Below are 16,346 nucleotides of genomic sequence, written 5' to 3'. Positions count from 1 at the left end.
TTCTGCACCAGGTACTCATTTGAGGCCGAGTCGACCTCGGGGAGGCCCAGAACCGATTTAGATAATCGTCACTGGTGTTGGCCGTGAGCGGGAATTGAACTAGGGTCTCCGGGTTCGTAGCGCAGGGCGCAAACCACTGCACCACCGCTCCTAAACACAGTCAACTGAGAAGAGGCTTTGAGCAGGTTGAAATATCATATTCCACTGATGTTATCCATGACTGGGTATTGAACCCAGGTCACTCGGATCAAAGCACAGTATATAAACTACCGTGGCTCTCCACACACAAAAAGATCCCCACTGAGTCTCACAGACAATAACGGCAGAACAAAGATCCCCCGTTTAGCCTTCACAGACTGTTGGCAAAAGTGCTTTTAGCGAGCACCTACGAAGGCCGGCACGGCACATGAGAGGGGTGGCGTAGCTTGCTCCGTGCCCGGCCGCCTTTGTCTCTCCAATGACGATGTTTACCCACCACACCATATAATTCTGAGTCGAGCTAGGGGAGGCCCAGGATTGGTTCAGATATTCATCGCTGATTTTGTCCGTGAGTGGGAACCGAACTTGCGCTAACCACCGTGCCACCACTCCCCGCGACGTGACACCACACGCACACACACACACGGTGTGACCAGCACTACACGTGCTGATCTGGACACACTGCAACAGGTATCACTTGAGGCTGATTGTTTTCGGCTGTACACCAATATGCAGCGGTGTGAATGACCAAGTATTGAATCCACGTCTCGTCAAATGGAAGCGCAATGCACTAAGCTCTGTGCCATCACTCTCCCCCGTCACACACACACACTGCACAATATAAGGAAGCCGTCAAGACAGTTTTGTGCGCGCGTTAATACTGCACTTTAAAAAAATGAACGGGCAATCTGATTGTTGCATCTCTTACTTCCGCCAAGAACTCAGCACGCAGTGATTTGTTCCATCGTTGAAGGCTCCAACCCCTCCCCGACATTCTCCGTCTCATCGTCTTGCTGCTGCCGGCAGCCACTGACACGAGATTGCCAAGTGGCCATCTTCTTGGCTAATCTCGGCTGGGGGGAAAAAAAAGCCACATGGCAAGGCTTTCAAGAAACCTGCTGTCCACTTTTTTTGATAGGCCATTTAAACAACCCATTTTTTCCCATTAGCTAATCCTGGAACCTGTCCCGCTGACCCCGTTGTGCATTTAGTCCCATCTGGCTGACCCCTCTCCTGCCACTGTCCCCCACCAGCCCCGCACCTCTTCGCCCCCTCCAACTACACCCCCCCCCCCCCCACTTCTCTGTCCTCCCACCTTCCTCCTCCTCTCCCTGCGTTTGCCCCGGCGGCAGCAGCGGCAGAGCGGCACTCGCACACGATGAGATTCCTGTCCTGAGCACAGACGCGCGTCCTTGACTCAGAACCAATAAAGGATCCCCCCCCCCCACTACCACACACACTCCCTGCCCTACCCCTCCACCTCTTCCTCTCCTTCCCCCACCCTCCACACCACCTCTCCCTCCCCCCTGCTCCTTATCCTGCGCCTTCTTGCAGACAACTCAATTACGAGCAGACAGTGGCCAGGACATCCTGTCTGCGCCAGTCGGGAGGTAATTGAGGTAGTTGCCGCGTCCGAGCGCTGGCCCCCTCGAACCTGACTCTCATAACGGAAGTGACCTTCACGAGAGCGCAAGGCCCCCCCTGTGCTTGTGGACGCGTGGAGGGACGGAGGGAGGAAGAGAGGCGAGTGAGCCAGGGAGCTGGGGATCGTAATGTCACATTCAAGAGTGGCCAGGCTCCTTCTTTGTTCATCACCCCAAGTGTGCCGTGGCTGCAACTCGCTAAAACTGTGGAGAGAGCGGTCCGTGTGTGCGTGCGAGTGCACGGTGTGTGCGAGTTTGTGCGCGTTCCCCCACCGTCTTGGCAGTGTGAAGAAGACAAGGAGGAGGAGGAGGCTGCGTTACAGCCGAGAAATACGCAGCTTAAAAAAAACCAAAAACATTGAAAGAAAATTAGTGATCGTTTGCCTGTTGGGAACAATGCACTTATTTACCTTTTGAAGGGTTTACTTAAAAAAAAACATCAATGTAGTTTCACGGGAAGCTTTGGACTTCAAAGCCAGGATATAACACTTTGTATTTTTTTTTTCTAAAAGGTTAATAATGGACCAAAGGCCCTTTTTTGCGAGCCGCGGTTTCACCGTTAATGTCGCTCCGCTGTTAATTAACCGCCGCGCTTTCTTACATGCAAATGTGCCACGAATCGTTGGCATAAATAGTTAATAATTTCATATTGATAACCCTCATCTTGAGACGCATGATTCCCCGCCGATATTGTAAAAGCAATGCATTTCAGCCTGGGACTCTTAATTAAATTTGTAACAAATGTATAATTCATTGTCTATTTTTGTCGATTTCCAACAGCGGTGTTGGTATGCGTGGCTCGGTTCGATATTTATTTTTGCCCCGTTAGCGATGGGATGCATTTACGCACTAGTTTGGCTCCGAATCTATCACTGTATTAAAAACAGTTTCAATTGGAAAACGGTCAACATGTGCCGTCCTAAATGTATAACTTTAAAGCTATCCACTGTAGAATGCAAGCAGCGTGCAGGCTCACATGCACAGCAATGCAGAATCTGCATAACCGCACGGTCATATACGCGCGCGTAAATAATTAATGGCATTTGTGCTTATTGTGCATTAGCATAACTGCATTTAATGGTTCTTACCAAAAGCATTTTACTTTCACTCCACAGAGAAGTATTCAATAAACAGACGTATACATTCCTGCTGGAGTTACATAAACATCAGTGCTTGGTTATTAAAACAAAAATTGGGTTTTATTTTACAGTGTTGTCAGTCGATAACCGAGAGACACGAAGGCCTTGATTTTTACCCATGGCTCGAGTAGGCCGCAATTCCTCGCCCAGAACTACATCCTGGTTTGGATGAGGTCCGAGGTCTGCTGCTCATGTGGTGAGGTTTTCGTTGGTCCTATCAGAATAACAAAATGTTTATTTATACTGGAGGAATCCGATGAACTACAAAGCTCTTTTTTCACAGATTTCCAGTAAGTTCCTGACCGCTTCACTGTTAAACGTGTCACACGACGGGGATTGAGAGAAACAGCAAAAAGGGTTTTCCTCTGGTTTGCAAAAATAAAACCAACATGATGTGGCTAAACGGCTCAGATGGGTCAGAGTGCTGAGCCTGTGTCACTGCGATCCTCGGATCACATCTGAATTTCAGCCAGCCACAATTAAACTGGCTCCTCAAATTATAGCTGCATCACCACTTTTCAATAACACCACTCTTTTATTTTAACCACTACCATCCAATGTACAAATTTGTAATTATTGTAAAGCGCCTTGGACTAAGACGCTATATAAATGGACATAAGATAAGATAGTGAGTTGATGGTCTAAGCCTGGTCACCAATAACTGTACAAAAAAGCTGTCGTTTGAAATTGAGTTTTGCACTTAAGTTTGACTAAATTCCAGCCCTGAGACTCAAAAAATATTGGTTTGAGATCTCATGGGATAAACAGTCTCGGAGTAGAAGTGTATTATTGGAGAGTGTGACAAGGACGGTGTACGGGATTGAGAGGTCCACTTGCAAACATGTTCAGGAGAGGACCTGTGGAGGTGGCTGTTCCCTGATGCCCAGGGCGTTTGTCTCTCAGTGAAATTTCCGAATGAATTCACCATCTCATAACGTGACCGAGATTGCACAATTAGAATGCATTTGTAAAAAAAGGGACACATACATTGAACCAACAGATATGTAGTGGTTTACCAAAGTACAGTCCCAACTGGCGATAGTTGAGAAGCACTTTTTTGCCAAAGAGAGGATCAGCCAAATAAACATCTAAAATTAATAATTATTTTAACTCAACTCCTGTCTCTTTAAATAATAGATCAAATTCGTTATATCCTTGAACCATAACATTATAAATGTTTGGACATTCCCACAAGGTATGATTTCCCGCACCTCCGATTATCAGGGTTGGCTACGTACGGTGCGAGCAAAGTTCAATAGGTGTTTGCTACCAGAAGAAGAGGGTGATGCCTTATAGTCAAGAATTGTGAAGGAACGGCAGCCAAGGAATGGAACGCATCAGAGGATGGAGCAATGAAATCAGTTGGCGTGCAGATGCTCGGTGGATTGTTACATTGCAGGATCATGAGAGAACTTTATCCAGCAGTGGATTGAGCACGATTGATGGTGACGATGACAAGGACAGTATAGTTGTGGATATTGTGTCATTTATTTGTAAAGGATGTTATTTATTCAATAATTATTTGTGCGTTTGATAGTGAAGTATGTGATTCATAAGGATGAGCTATGCTCTCTAATTGAACACCGGATAGTTGCTTTTTTTTTCTCTTTAACTCACCTCCAAGTCCACTCAGCAGAGTAAGCGCCATCGTCTGCGTAAATGATGATGATGAGAGGGCGTGTGCTGTGGGTGGCTCACGGCTCGAGTAATGCCGAGCTAATGAGTTCCGGAACCTGTTGGGGGAAAAAAACCCTGCAGTGCTGAAATGAGATCTGCCAGCACTAACGAGCCAGGCAGTCTGAGCGCTGATGCAGCAGCAGCAGCAGGCAGGCCGGATAGACGGGTGGTGACTATGAACCTGTGGGCTTGTTTCTAATAACTCGGCTTGCCGGCCACTCGGGCGTGACCACATGTATGTGTGCAGCCCCTTGTCAGTCGCTCCACTGCTGGCTTAGGGGTCTTGGGAGTTATTTGACTGCACTGGTCATTGTTGGTTGGGGAAGGCAGAGGGCTTAGTCATGGGAGTAGAGAAGTGCGGTACGATAATATATTATTTGGCATTTTCCTCTGCATCAGACGTAACACCTGCCATGGACGGTGGTTGCCATTCCAAGCACGTTCTAGGCCCAAAGCCTGCTTAGCTTCTGAGATCTGAGGAGATCGGCCAGCATTGCGGGTGATCTGGTTACAGGCGTCAGGAGGGACTAATTTGTTTCACCGGTTTATCGCACCTTAAAATCTGCTGTGTCTTTTGCAAGAAAGACTTGGATAACCATAGTTATTGTGTGAAAACGTATTTAGCAAGTACTTAAAAAAACTGTCCAAGTTGAGATGTCTTCACAGCCAAAACTGTTGGCACCACCACCACATCTTACCATCACTTCCTTCCTTCTGCCAGATCCCGCAGCTGTTGAGGAGTAGAAGTCTGACCTCCATTGTCCGCTCTAGAGTGTTCATATTTCCTCTGGGTGCCACTGTCTTGTTAACCTGCCCTCCACGATCATCCTGCCTGCAGGGCCCAGTTTGAATTTGTTACACGGGACCAGCGTCAATCACCAAGTGACCTTCTCACGCGATCGACGTTACAAGGGGTTCGACATCCACTCCACATCAGAGGGTGAGCTTTGATAACACTTCCATACAAATTGCCGAGTGGCAATGGGAATTAAATAGTTGACCCCCCCTGTAATATGGCTTGTTATTAAACATGCTGGCCACTACATTATACTGCCATCCAATACCATCCATTAAGCTCTTCCCCCCTCCATCCCCCCCGCCCGTCACAATGCACTACGTTGCCAAATACAGTCAGAAGCCTTCATCGAGCCAGCCAAATAACCCGGCCAGGCAACAAAATAACACAATTCATCGTGCAGGCAACCGCTCGGTTAATCAACCTCGTCAAATGGGGGGGGGGGGGGGGGGGGTTCGGGGCAGCCAACCAGCCATTCGACCAGCGAATGGGAGACCTCGTCAGTGAGTGAACCGGTGAGCCAGTTGACGAGAGCCAACGCAGGGCAGCCAGACCCCTGAGCGTCACTCGTATTATCTGGGTATTTCCTTACACGCAAAGTGTAATCAAGCCTTGGCAGGAACAACCGCACTCTTAATTTCAGGGATGAGCTCAGTCCGTTATGCACAGCCAATGACCGCACCGTGCCTCTTGTGCAAGTGATGTAATGCCGAATGCGGAGAGTGCTGATGAGCGCAAACGGTATTGGATAGTAACTTTACAAAGTGACGGCTTCAGAGCCTCGCGTGAGGCATTTGGCCTCCCCGGTAGATGGATAGATTGGTTGGCGGCTGGCAGTCTGGAAAATTCACCACTGAGCCGCTTTTCATGGCAGTATTGCTTAAATTACTGCAGACCTCTGGTCGTTTAACATGCAGGCTTTCGCGACCCATGTTATGCATAGTTACAGTTTTATTTGGGTTGGATCGCATTAATGTGAATGTGTCGTTAAACCTGCCACCACCCGACACAGCCAATTAGTAAGGTTTGTCACGTGAACAAAATGTGGCAATTAATTCTGAACATTGTGGAAAATCTCCTGCTGAAGCTGGTTGTAATCACCAGCGAAACACCTCGAATTGTAAATGTTGTGGGTTTACCCTCAAACACGCCGGTGTGCTGAAGTAGTAACTAATTGTCACATTTTGTTTACTTGACAAACCTTACTAGTTGGCTGTGTCGGGTGGTGGCGTGTTAACGACTCATTTATATTTACGCGATCTAACTAAAAAAAAACCTTTATTATAGACCTCTGCAAGTTTTTTGTTGTTTTATCAGGTAATGGCCAAAGCATTCCTGTCTTCCGTAACGCATTGATGTTAAATGCATCGTGATGTCATTCACGAAAGTTGGGCTGTCACACAGAAACGTTCAAGCGTGATGTTGATCATCGCCTACAGATGAATTACAGAAGCCAGCCAGGTAGCACTGGGGCCAAACACTCAGCTCGGAATCCAAAGAATGCCAAGTTCAGCTCTTGGGCATGAATGCACTCGGCTCATGATTCGCCTGAGAACAATCAAATAAGTCACATTTTGTCAGGAGTTCAGCGGCGGTTATCTTATGGAGGGGTTGCCACCCGAAATTGTAATTTTATTTCGATTTGCGCCGTCGGGCATCATGCCACACAAGAGAGAACCCGTTTGGAAATCTCGCATAAGCGGTCGGTGCTTGTCCCGAGGGTGGCTGTGGTGGAGATGTTCCACAGCACACAGCCAGGCGCCCGCTTCCTCACTCTGATGTGAGATTGTTTGACGCGTGTCCATCAAACTGATACCGTACAATTCTCAGAGTTGGACTTCATACAGATTAAGTGCGCAAACGACAAAGTGTTTACAATACGTGGCGTGAAATAATTGCTAAGTTATATAACTTCGCTCGTCTAACCTACCAGCTCACTACGTGACATGTTGTGAAATGGTATTTTTTCTCTATACCCCCCTCCCCCCCTCGCACTCTGACCTCTACCTTCCACACACCACACGAGGTCACAGTACTGATTTAAGGCTGAGTCGACCTAGGGGAGGCCCAAAACGTGTTCAGTTATCACTCGCCACTGGTCTCAGCCAGAACCAGGGATGAAACTCAAGTTGCCAGGTCACAGCACAACCACTCCTTATAATGACCCAACAAGCACAAGTACAATGCACCAACTTACCAACTTACACAATGATGCTCACGTGAGCAGAGGTCATCTGCTGACCTTGTCAGAAATTAGTAATGGGTTCGTTGATAAAGGACTTCCATTGGATCAGCTCTTTTGTGCTGTTCCAGTGGCTCTGCTTGTGACTGCAGAACTCTCGGCTCTCCCGATAAGGTCCACAAGCTCATAAACTGTGTGTGCGAGTCTGTGTGGACATGTGCTCGCCAACAGCAACTTGCCCCAAAAGTCTGTTAAGGCTGCAAAGGAGGACCTGTGTCTTTGTGTACACGTGGGGAGTGGTGACGCAATGGTTAGCGCGCTGCTCTACGAACCCAGCCACCCCAGTTCGATTCCCGCTCACTGCCAACACCAATGATTATGTGAACCGGTCCTGGGCCTCCTCCCCTAGGTCGATTCAACCTCAAATGAGCACCTGGTGCGGTATGTAAACATCGCCACTGGGGAGACAAAGGCGATCGGGCGTGGTGCTGGGCACCCACTCCTCCGTGTGCCGTACCGGCCTACATAGGTTCTCGCCAACAGCACTTACCCCAACAGGATATACGGGGGATCGCTGTATACAGTTGTGTGAATGTGTACATGTATACGGGTTGTACGTACGCCCGTGTGTACATGCGAATGTGTACACGTGTATGGTTGTACGAGTGTACGTGTGCACGTGTATGGTTGTACGAGTGTACGTGTGCACGTGTACGGTTGTACGTACGCACGTGTGCTTGGAGATAGGGAGCTCAGCCAGCGAGCGACAATGCTTGCTGGGTCTACAATCTGCCAAAAAATCCAAAATTCAGCCGCTCAGCAGTTTCACGGAGAAAAGAACCCTTGCCTGTTCTGACATTAATTAATGATTCCACTGATATGTTTTTTTTGTCTGCTATTGCTTTAATATTGTACTAACATTTTGTACGCGGAGCTGCAGCCGTACATCTTCGCTTTGTGTGTTTTTTTGTTCCGAGCGTCTGAAGCACACATTTTTGGGCCTGAAATTTACGAACGTTTAGCGTCAGAGAAACGTCCAAGTGAGCACGAGGCCGCGCCGATCCTCCTTCTTTGATGGTCCTGAGCCAGTGATGGAAATGGCACGTTCCTATGGCAGGGACAGGTGTGTTCGTGCGAGGCCACTGTAGCGTACCCTCACCATACGGCGCCCATTCTATCTCGATCCTGGCGGGATCCAAGCTCTCTCACTTTGGTAGTCACGAGCCCTCTGCTCTGCAGGCCGAGCTGCTGTGCAAGCCACTTGAACAAAGCGGTTGATGTTCACTGTCAATATTTGGTGACAGGGCGCTTATGTAAACGAGCTCCTCATCTGAATTCCGTAAATCTTTCGGGTGACAGTAAATGAGTCAATGGGAGAAGTGCAGTCTTCTCCTCGTCAGCTGCCCGCTATGGCGGCTGTTTACAAACCAGCGAGCTGATCGCGTAAACCAATATCAGGCTTTCTCAAAGAAAATACAAACATTGCGCAACAGTTTTTTTCCATTTTTCTCCACGGTGCCCCTGATTAAACCGTGCCTAATGCCATTTCAATAGAGGGTCAGGGCGGTGCAGCAAGTCTGATCAATCTTGGCAGATGAAGATTGACTCGGGAGATCGACTCATGTATATGTATACGTGCAAATTATATCGTTACCTCGCATTTATACCGAGGCAAGAGAGGCCTGTCACTTAAATTTACAGCGCGGGCGGCAATGCAGGCTGCCTCCGCACGCGATATAATCGACGTATTTGCAAGGGCCTAACGGTGACTCCTTCCTCCCTGAGAGAGAGAGTTGTTTTCGTGCCAGCCCCGCTCGCCCAGCTGGGTCACGGCGGCGCGCCCATCGCGCTCACGTTGCCGGTGTCGCGACAACGTCGCCGGCAAACGAACAATGAAGTCCCTGAAATTCTGCTGTTGCCACACAGTAAGAGAATTCCCTCCCGCGTCCACGGCGACGATTCGGTATCCGGGCGGCCGGCGCTGTGCCGCTGCTCTCGCCCCGGTGCTGACGCGTACCGGGGGGCAATCCGTGCCGGGTGCCACCCTGTCCCCCCACACTCCGCGACGTGGGGAGGGAGCAGCAACGCCTCGCGCTCGGTGCGCTCACCGCTGGGCCCGTTTGCAGCAGCTGCTGCAGCTGCTCGCAATAAAGAGCCAAAAGTCAAAAAGGGGTTTCCTGCTCAACTCGAGCACTCTGGCAGTACTCATATCCTGCTCAGAGCCCTGAGCCAGAGGTGGAAATTCCACATTCCTATGGCGGAGGGCAAGTCTTTCAAGAGGATACACATTGTTGAATTCCCCTAGAAAGCGGTGCTCATTTTTATCGACCCTAAGGGGATGATTGGCTGAGTCGACCCCGTACTAAAATTTGAACTCGCAACCTTCCGATTGCGAGCCGCTCGCTGTACCGCAGAGACACGCGGATGGAGCCCCGGTGAGAAGATGGGCAAAGTCAGCCCATGGCAGGGACTTGAACTCTTTCTGGCTTCGAGTCAGAGACACACTTTGAGTCTTAGGCTCTAAAACTCGAGATGACTTCTCTAAGTGGTAAGAAGCGCTTCTGTGCAAAGACTTGTATTCGTGCCAGGAGCTGCTCTCTACAATCAGGGAATGCATCCATAGCTGGGAAGTTCTCTGCACCTGAATTGAGTCTCTTTACCGAGTGTATACACATCGTCAGCCATGCTAGATGAATGGCTCCCCAAGCCGTCGCCATCTCTCACGATCCTAGCATGTTAACAATCCACCCAGCACCTGCGCACGAGCTGATTTCATTGCTCCGTCTCTCCGCAGGACATTCCGTCCGACACGTGCCATCCCTCGGCTGTCAATCTGTCACTATCATTGATCGTCGGCCATCGTCCGTACACGCGACGTGCCCTGACCACGCCCGTTTGATTTTCTTAACGCTTTCAACGATTGCCAAATTCAAAATCATGATGCAACTTGTAACGCGCACGATATTTCGTGGACGCAAGTTCACTGCGTGCCAGTGTAGGTTCTCTCATGAGCGGCTTCTTCTTCTCTGTCCCTCAGCGCAATGCCAATGCATCTCTCCACACTTCTGTTACACTTTTCAGTTTTTGTTCAAATTTTTTTGTTACGTTTTTTCTTGTTGTTGACGACAACGTCTCTGCGCTTTACGTTATATCATGCCACGATACAAAGACTCTCTGGATAGAGAGAGAGTGTGTGTATTTGTATCTTGGGGTGGTTGATGGACTTAGAGAGACCTCATTGTGATGAGAACGTCTGGAGAGGACCCTCTGAAGCTGAATATGGCCACGTGTACACAGATGGGGGACCCTGAACGCAGAGAGAAGTCTCTGTGTACCTGCAGACGGCCTCTGTGGGCCCGTGCGTGAAGACCATTTGTGCGTACACAGTGACCTTTCCGATCAGCCCCTGTGCACAGAGAGGCTATTTTATAACCTCGTAATGTCACAGGGCCTCGTTGTACAAGCGACATCATTGATGGCCCATTGATGTATGGATGGACCCCAGCTTTAAATATTACACGATGCCTTTTGTACCAGACGGCATAGTCAAATGCACTTTTCTTTTACGATGAAGTTTGCATCGTGATCGGACCTGTCCCATACTCGTATTGGGCTTCTCGCTAATATCAACAATGCAAAGAGGAACAGATTTCAACATCTCGTAGGGGCCTATCTTCCCTCGTGGACGCTGTAAGATTTCCGCTCGGAAGCCATCAAAACCCGGCGCGTCGTCCGGTAGCGGTGGGCCGCTGAGCACGCTCAGTGGCATCGAGCAAAATCTAACTATCGCACGCGTCCACCGCGATGCATAACCACCGGTGGTGCGAAGAGAAGCGTCTCGCGTTGTCTTCACTGCTGCCGGGCTGCAAACCACAACAGCCGCGCAGTGCCGTGCTGCTTCAGGGCGGCTGCACCCCGAGGAGGCCGACTTCAAAGCCGACCGCTTCGTTGCCGTCGTCTCTCGAGTGGGCGAACGCGGCCGGCGTGTGGGGGGGGGGGGGGAAATTCACCGAAAACGTAAAAGCCGATCAATCCGAGGCTGGGTGGTTAGGCAGCCCCTCACCCCCCCCCCACGCGTGCGTGCCTGTTCACCCAGCCCGTAACCAAATTTTGTGCATTTAATCTCGCGGCGTTTTGTTTACGACGCTAAGGTGGTGGGGTGGGTGGGCAAACAAAATTAGGGCGCCAAAATAAAATTGCCCCCCCCCCCACACACACTCACGGGAAATGCGTCGCGTCAGATGGAGAAAAAAATCGCCCGGAAAATAACGCTACGTGACGCGCGGATTTTTTGGACGCGGGGGGGGGGGTAAGAGAGAGGGGATGTGCAGCGTTTAGAGGTGGCCTTCCTACTAAGTGCTTTGGCCAAGGTTCTGATGTATAGCTGGACGTGCCTGTGTGTGCAGATAGGCTCCAGCCCGTCCTAACACAGCCGTCTCGGCTGAAAGGAAGGTCGCGACCCCTTTTCTCTCTTTATCGTTTAAGCCTGTCCGCATTGTGCCGCGTGGCCGTGATGTCAGTTCGCTTTTTAAAAAACGGAAAGTGCCCCCCCCCCCGCCCACCCACACGCGCACACCCTCTCCTCTTCTCTGCCCCACCTCACCCTGCCCCTTCTCCTCCTTACTGCTGCCCTCACTTTTCCAGAAGGCTGAGAGAAGACGCCGTGTCTTGACGTGCACCGGCGAAATCCTGCAAGCATTCATCAACGCCGCCCTCCCGTTTCTACCGCGCTGGGCTGCGGTGCCATTAGTCGGGACGCGTGGTGGACCTTGCGGGCGTGCCCGTAACTCGAGGGCGGGTTATCAACGTGCAGTTGTGAAATTATCAGCGTGCGGTTGTCTGCAATAATTGGGGCAGTGCCGCGCAATTGCGGAAGCTTCACGCCGAGAATCGGGGGGGCGTATTGGCGCGCTCTCACAGCTGCGCGATGCGCGACTCAAACCGCAGTGGCCGAGCCAAATCAATTGCTCGGCACAAGTGCATGCTGGGAGCTGTCTTGTGTGCAACAGCGGAATCTCTCAGAAAGCCTCCCTGGAGTGCCAGGCCCTCTTGACTTTGAAGTTGGACCCCCTGTTATTTCCGAGATATGTGCACGCGCGCGAAAAACACGGGGCGCTGCGCGCGCGTCAAACACACACACACACGGGAACACGCGCTGACCAAATGGGTCTCCCCGTGGCCCCAAACATTTGCCATGACCTAGAGCACCTGCTCAACGGGGGAACTTATCTCAGAGCCTCTGGGCACAAGGCACGGAGATGTTGACCTTTGCGCGCGGCGCAAGCTTTTTGCGCAGCAAAAAAAGCCTTGAGAGGTCACGGAAAAAAGGTACCCCGACAGGGCCACTCAACCCCAGATACCGCTGACCTTCATCCGTCAGTGAAGAAGAAGAGCGTGACACGGCGGCCCTAGTTCGCCAATGAAGCGCAGCGTTACTGAGCGATGACCGGGGCGCTCGGCCAATCGGCGGCGAGGTCACAAAACAAACGGCCCGGTGCGGTCCTCAAGGACCTCGACGGGGCTCGGTGGCAGGAGGGCGGCCGTCACGTGACCCCCTCCCCCGAAGCCCACGCCTCCTCCCCTTTGTCACCGCGGGTCACATGGGCAGGGGTTAAAGGTGAGAGATTGCCTGGTCAGCGATGGGGGTCACGCGGCTGGGGAGTTGACGGTCCCTAGTTGCCAAGCAGAGAAACAAAACCCTTATGGTGCCTTCTGTTGTTAAAGCAAAGGGGAGCCAACAGACTGGCATCTCATTTAACGGGGGGGGGGTGGGTTTCCTCGTATAATTTTTAGTTTTTCAGAGAAAAAGCACTTCTCCCCGAATGTTGGCATGCATTAATAACCCTACATGTATTAATAACCCCTCAAACATGTTTCTCTGAAGACCGTAAACCAATTTCTCTGAAATCATTACAATATTAAGCAGTGTAATGCATAATGCAGCACTGCGGTGGGTGTTGTAGTACTGTGAGGATTAATATTCTGGTTGGCAGCGGGGGAGGGTTCGTGTAATTTAATATAAATATATAAATGAAATTAATGGCTTGACTCCCACTGAAATGCCCTCTCGCTCTGTAAGTGTAAAGTATTCCGTGGAAATCTTGTCCAGCAGTCGTGACGAGGCCTACCGTAGGTAGACTGAAAATGACTTATAGATCCATTACAGCTCACCACCATTGTAATTAACACTGCCCCATAGCAGACAAAATATTTCGCAGGCTAACGTTTCCTAAAAATACCTCTTATGCATTAGAGATATCGCGAATATGGGCATGCGAATAACAACAACAACAATACTAATTCACAATGGAATTCAAGAAAAATCCGGAGAGAAAAAAGGGGAGGAGGCAGAGAGACAGAAGGAGAGAGAGAGACGGAGAGAGAGAGAGAAGTATCAGTGGACAGCGAAGGACACGGCAGGGCTGGGAGGGTTTGGGTCGGAGTGAAAGGTGGGGGGGGAGTCGTTTGCCCCTTGAGCTGACAGGTCACGGCGTGGTGGCCAGGCAAACCCGGCCCCATCACTCACGTTTACGGCCCATCTGCCCGCCCGTCAGCAGAGTGGTCAGCAGCTGTCAGCACCGGGCAAATTTATGTTCCCGGCCCAGCTGAAGAATGGCCGCTTCCTTGTCCTCCTCTTGCACTCGGGATTTTTTTTTTATGACAGCGCCGCAGAATTGGTGCATCCCCACAGCCGCGCGACTCCACACGCTGGCGCACGACTCCGCGCGCGTGCGCCCGCGCCAGCGCGTGCACGCGCGCGGACGTGCGCGTGCACGCACATACGTGCTCGCACTCTGGGGGGGTGGAGAGGCGGGGTAATAGCGATCGATGCGGGGCAGCGGTTTGTAATGGCCGGCCAGGCGCAGCAGCCGCGCTCGGTCCTTGCAGGGGTTGGGACCTCTGCCGCGCTGCGCGGAACGAGAGGCACCGAGCCGGAGCGGCACGAGTCGCCTCGGCCCTCTCGTCAGCGTCTCGTTACTACCCACGTGGCGCCACCCGCAGCGCTGGCGCTCGCCGGTGCTCCCGTGGCACCGGCGTTAGGGTCTCTTTTATTGGGAACGGGCGCTCTCTTATTATGGTGATCGCCGTAGTAATGGTGACATGTAAGCGATTCAGTGCACTGATGATGAACAAAACCCAAAACAACCTTTTTAATGAATTTCAGCGTTTTCGTCGCTGACATCACTCGCTCGTCGTCTCTATGTTCGCGAAGAGCTCACTGCACATCGGAGGCGAAGGGGTGCGCCTGCTTTCGTTCACCTATTCCTGCGCAGAGTTAGTTTACTTATCTTCCATAATTCATAATCAATGTGGTTTCCGGCTCTAAGCTCACACGCGTGCGTGCGTGTGTGCTTGCGTGGTCAGTGAAGGCACCGGCGTTTGTCGGAATTTCTCCTCGGAGCCGAACAAGACTGCACTTTGGTGGCGGCGTTGGCGGAGGGAGGGAGCCGCCCCTGTACGCGACACTGGAGCAAGGATTAAGCGATGATCACTTCAGGGCAAACACATTGGCTGGAGTTGTTGTATATATTTAACCCGCCCTTCCGTCAATCAATAGGAGGTGGTTTGGAGCTCATTAAGGCCGGGAAAGGGGAGGGAAGTGACAAAATGAAAACAAGTGAAATGAGCAACTCATTGAGGACAAATGTGGGGAAGCAGCAACATCTCTCGGTTTCGGGGGCCAAAGTCCCAAATCCCCTGGCTGGTTTCCCTCTCGCGGAGGTCGGTGTTCGTGTCCGCTCCGACGAGAGCCATGAAGACCCCCCCCCCCCCCCCCTATTCTCCCCAGCAATCATTTCGCCTAAGGTTGTGCGGAATTAATTTTTTATCGCCTGACCTTATGACAACGTTGGGAAATGTATATCTCATTTCGAGTGAAGACACAGCTCGTCAAATAATGCATGACGAGGTGAAATATTTAGGTTGCATGGCATCATGGGAGGAATCCACACTTCACTGCAAGCCCCACCAGAGTGCAATAAACACGCAGCAGCAGCAGCATGATTTATGTGCTACATATGAAAAGCTAATGTAGTCTTGTTAAATTATTTTATATTTATTATATACGTGACATCCCTACAAAAGTGCAAAGCTCCGCTGGAGCATTGACTCATGCAAAGCAGCCCGAATTGTGAGCTACATAGCGCGCGCGCGCGTGCATGTGCGTGTGCGTTACACGGATGTGGGGAGAACTCGTGCGGACGTTAGCACGCTGAGCTACAAACCAGGAAAACCAGGGTTCGATTCCTGCTCATGGCCACCAACACCAGTGATGATTATTTGAACCAGTCCTGGGCCTCTCGCAGGTCAACTCAGCCTCAAGCGAGTACATTGTGCGATGTGCAAATATCACCACCGGGGAGACAAAGGTGGCCGGGCGTGGTGTTGGCCACCCACCCCCTCATGTGCTGTGCCGGCCTGCATGTGTGCTCGCTAACAGCACTTGTCCCCACGTCTGTTAAGGCTACACGGGGGATCTTTGTTTTTGATGCATGGATGGCTCGCCTCAACCGCGGCAACTACACTGGACCACATGGGGTGGCGACGGCACGGGGAGGCCCTCATCCAGCAGTGGATAGAGAATGGCTGCTGATGATGACTATATATAACCGTGATTATTTCCTGATGGCATAGAAGCACTTAATAGAGTAGAGGGCAGTCAGTTGGGCACATGGGGCAAAACCCCTGAAACCAAATGGCCTTGGTACCCGTCATGGCAACGTGGGTTTTCTTTGCTCTGGTAATTCTGGAACCAAAAAAAAATCGCTAAATTGGATGCACTCTTTCAAATAAAATCACGCAAAACATAAAAAAAAATCCGCCATTCACGGTGACAACATTGGGCCACGTGCCTCTCCTGCGAGGGAGAGCTGAGACACGTGCTGAGGTTTGAACTAAAGACCCCTTTGCTTAATTGGACGACACTCATC

At 50.9% G+C, this 16,346-nt stretch overlaps 1 long non-coding RNA gene across 1 annotated transcript in view; it reads right to left on the bottom strand.

The window, feature by feature from the left end:
• LOC144935345 (uncharacterized) overlaps positions 1 to 14,223 on the bottom strand; it is a 37,632-nt gene extending 23,409 nt beyond the window's left edge. Inside the window, exon 1 of the long non-coding RNA XR_013637303.1 lies at positions 13,943 to 14,223. This is a non-coding gene — a long non-coding RNA (uncharacterized LOC144935345). The remainder of the gene's footprint in view (positions 1 to 13,942) is intronic.
• Between the last annotated feature and the right edge of the window lie 2,123 nt (positions 14,224 to 16,346).

Source organism: Lampetra fluviatilis, chromosome 13 (genome assembly GCF_964198595.1).
Source record: "Lampetra fluviatilis chromosome 13, kcLamFluv1.1, whole genome shotgun sequence".
NCBI lineage: Eukaryota > Metazoa > Chordata > Hyperoartia > Petromyzontiformes > Petromyzontidae > Lampetra > Lampetra fluviatilis.
This window is presented reverse-complemented; position numbering and strand designations above follow the sequence as displayed.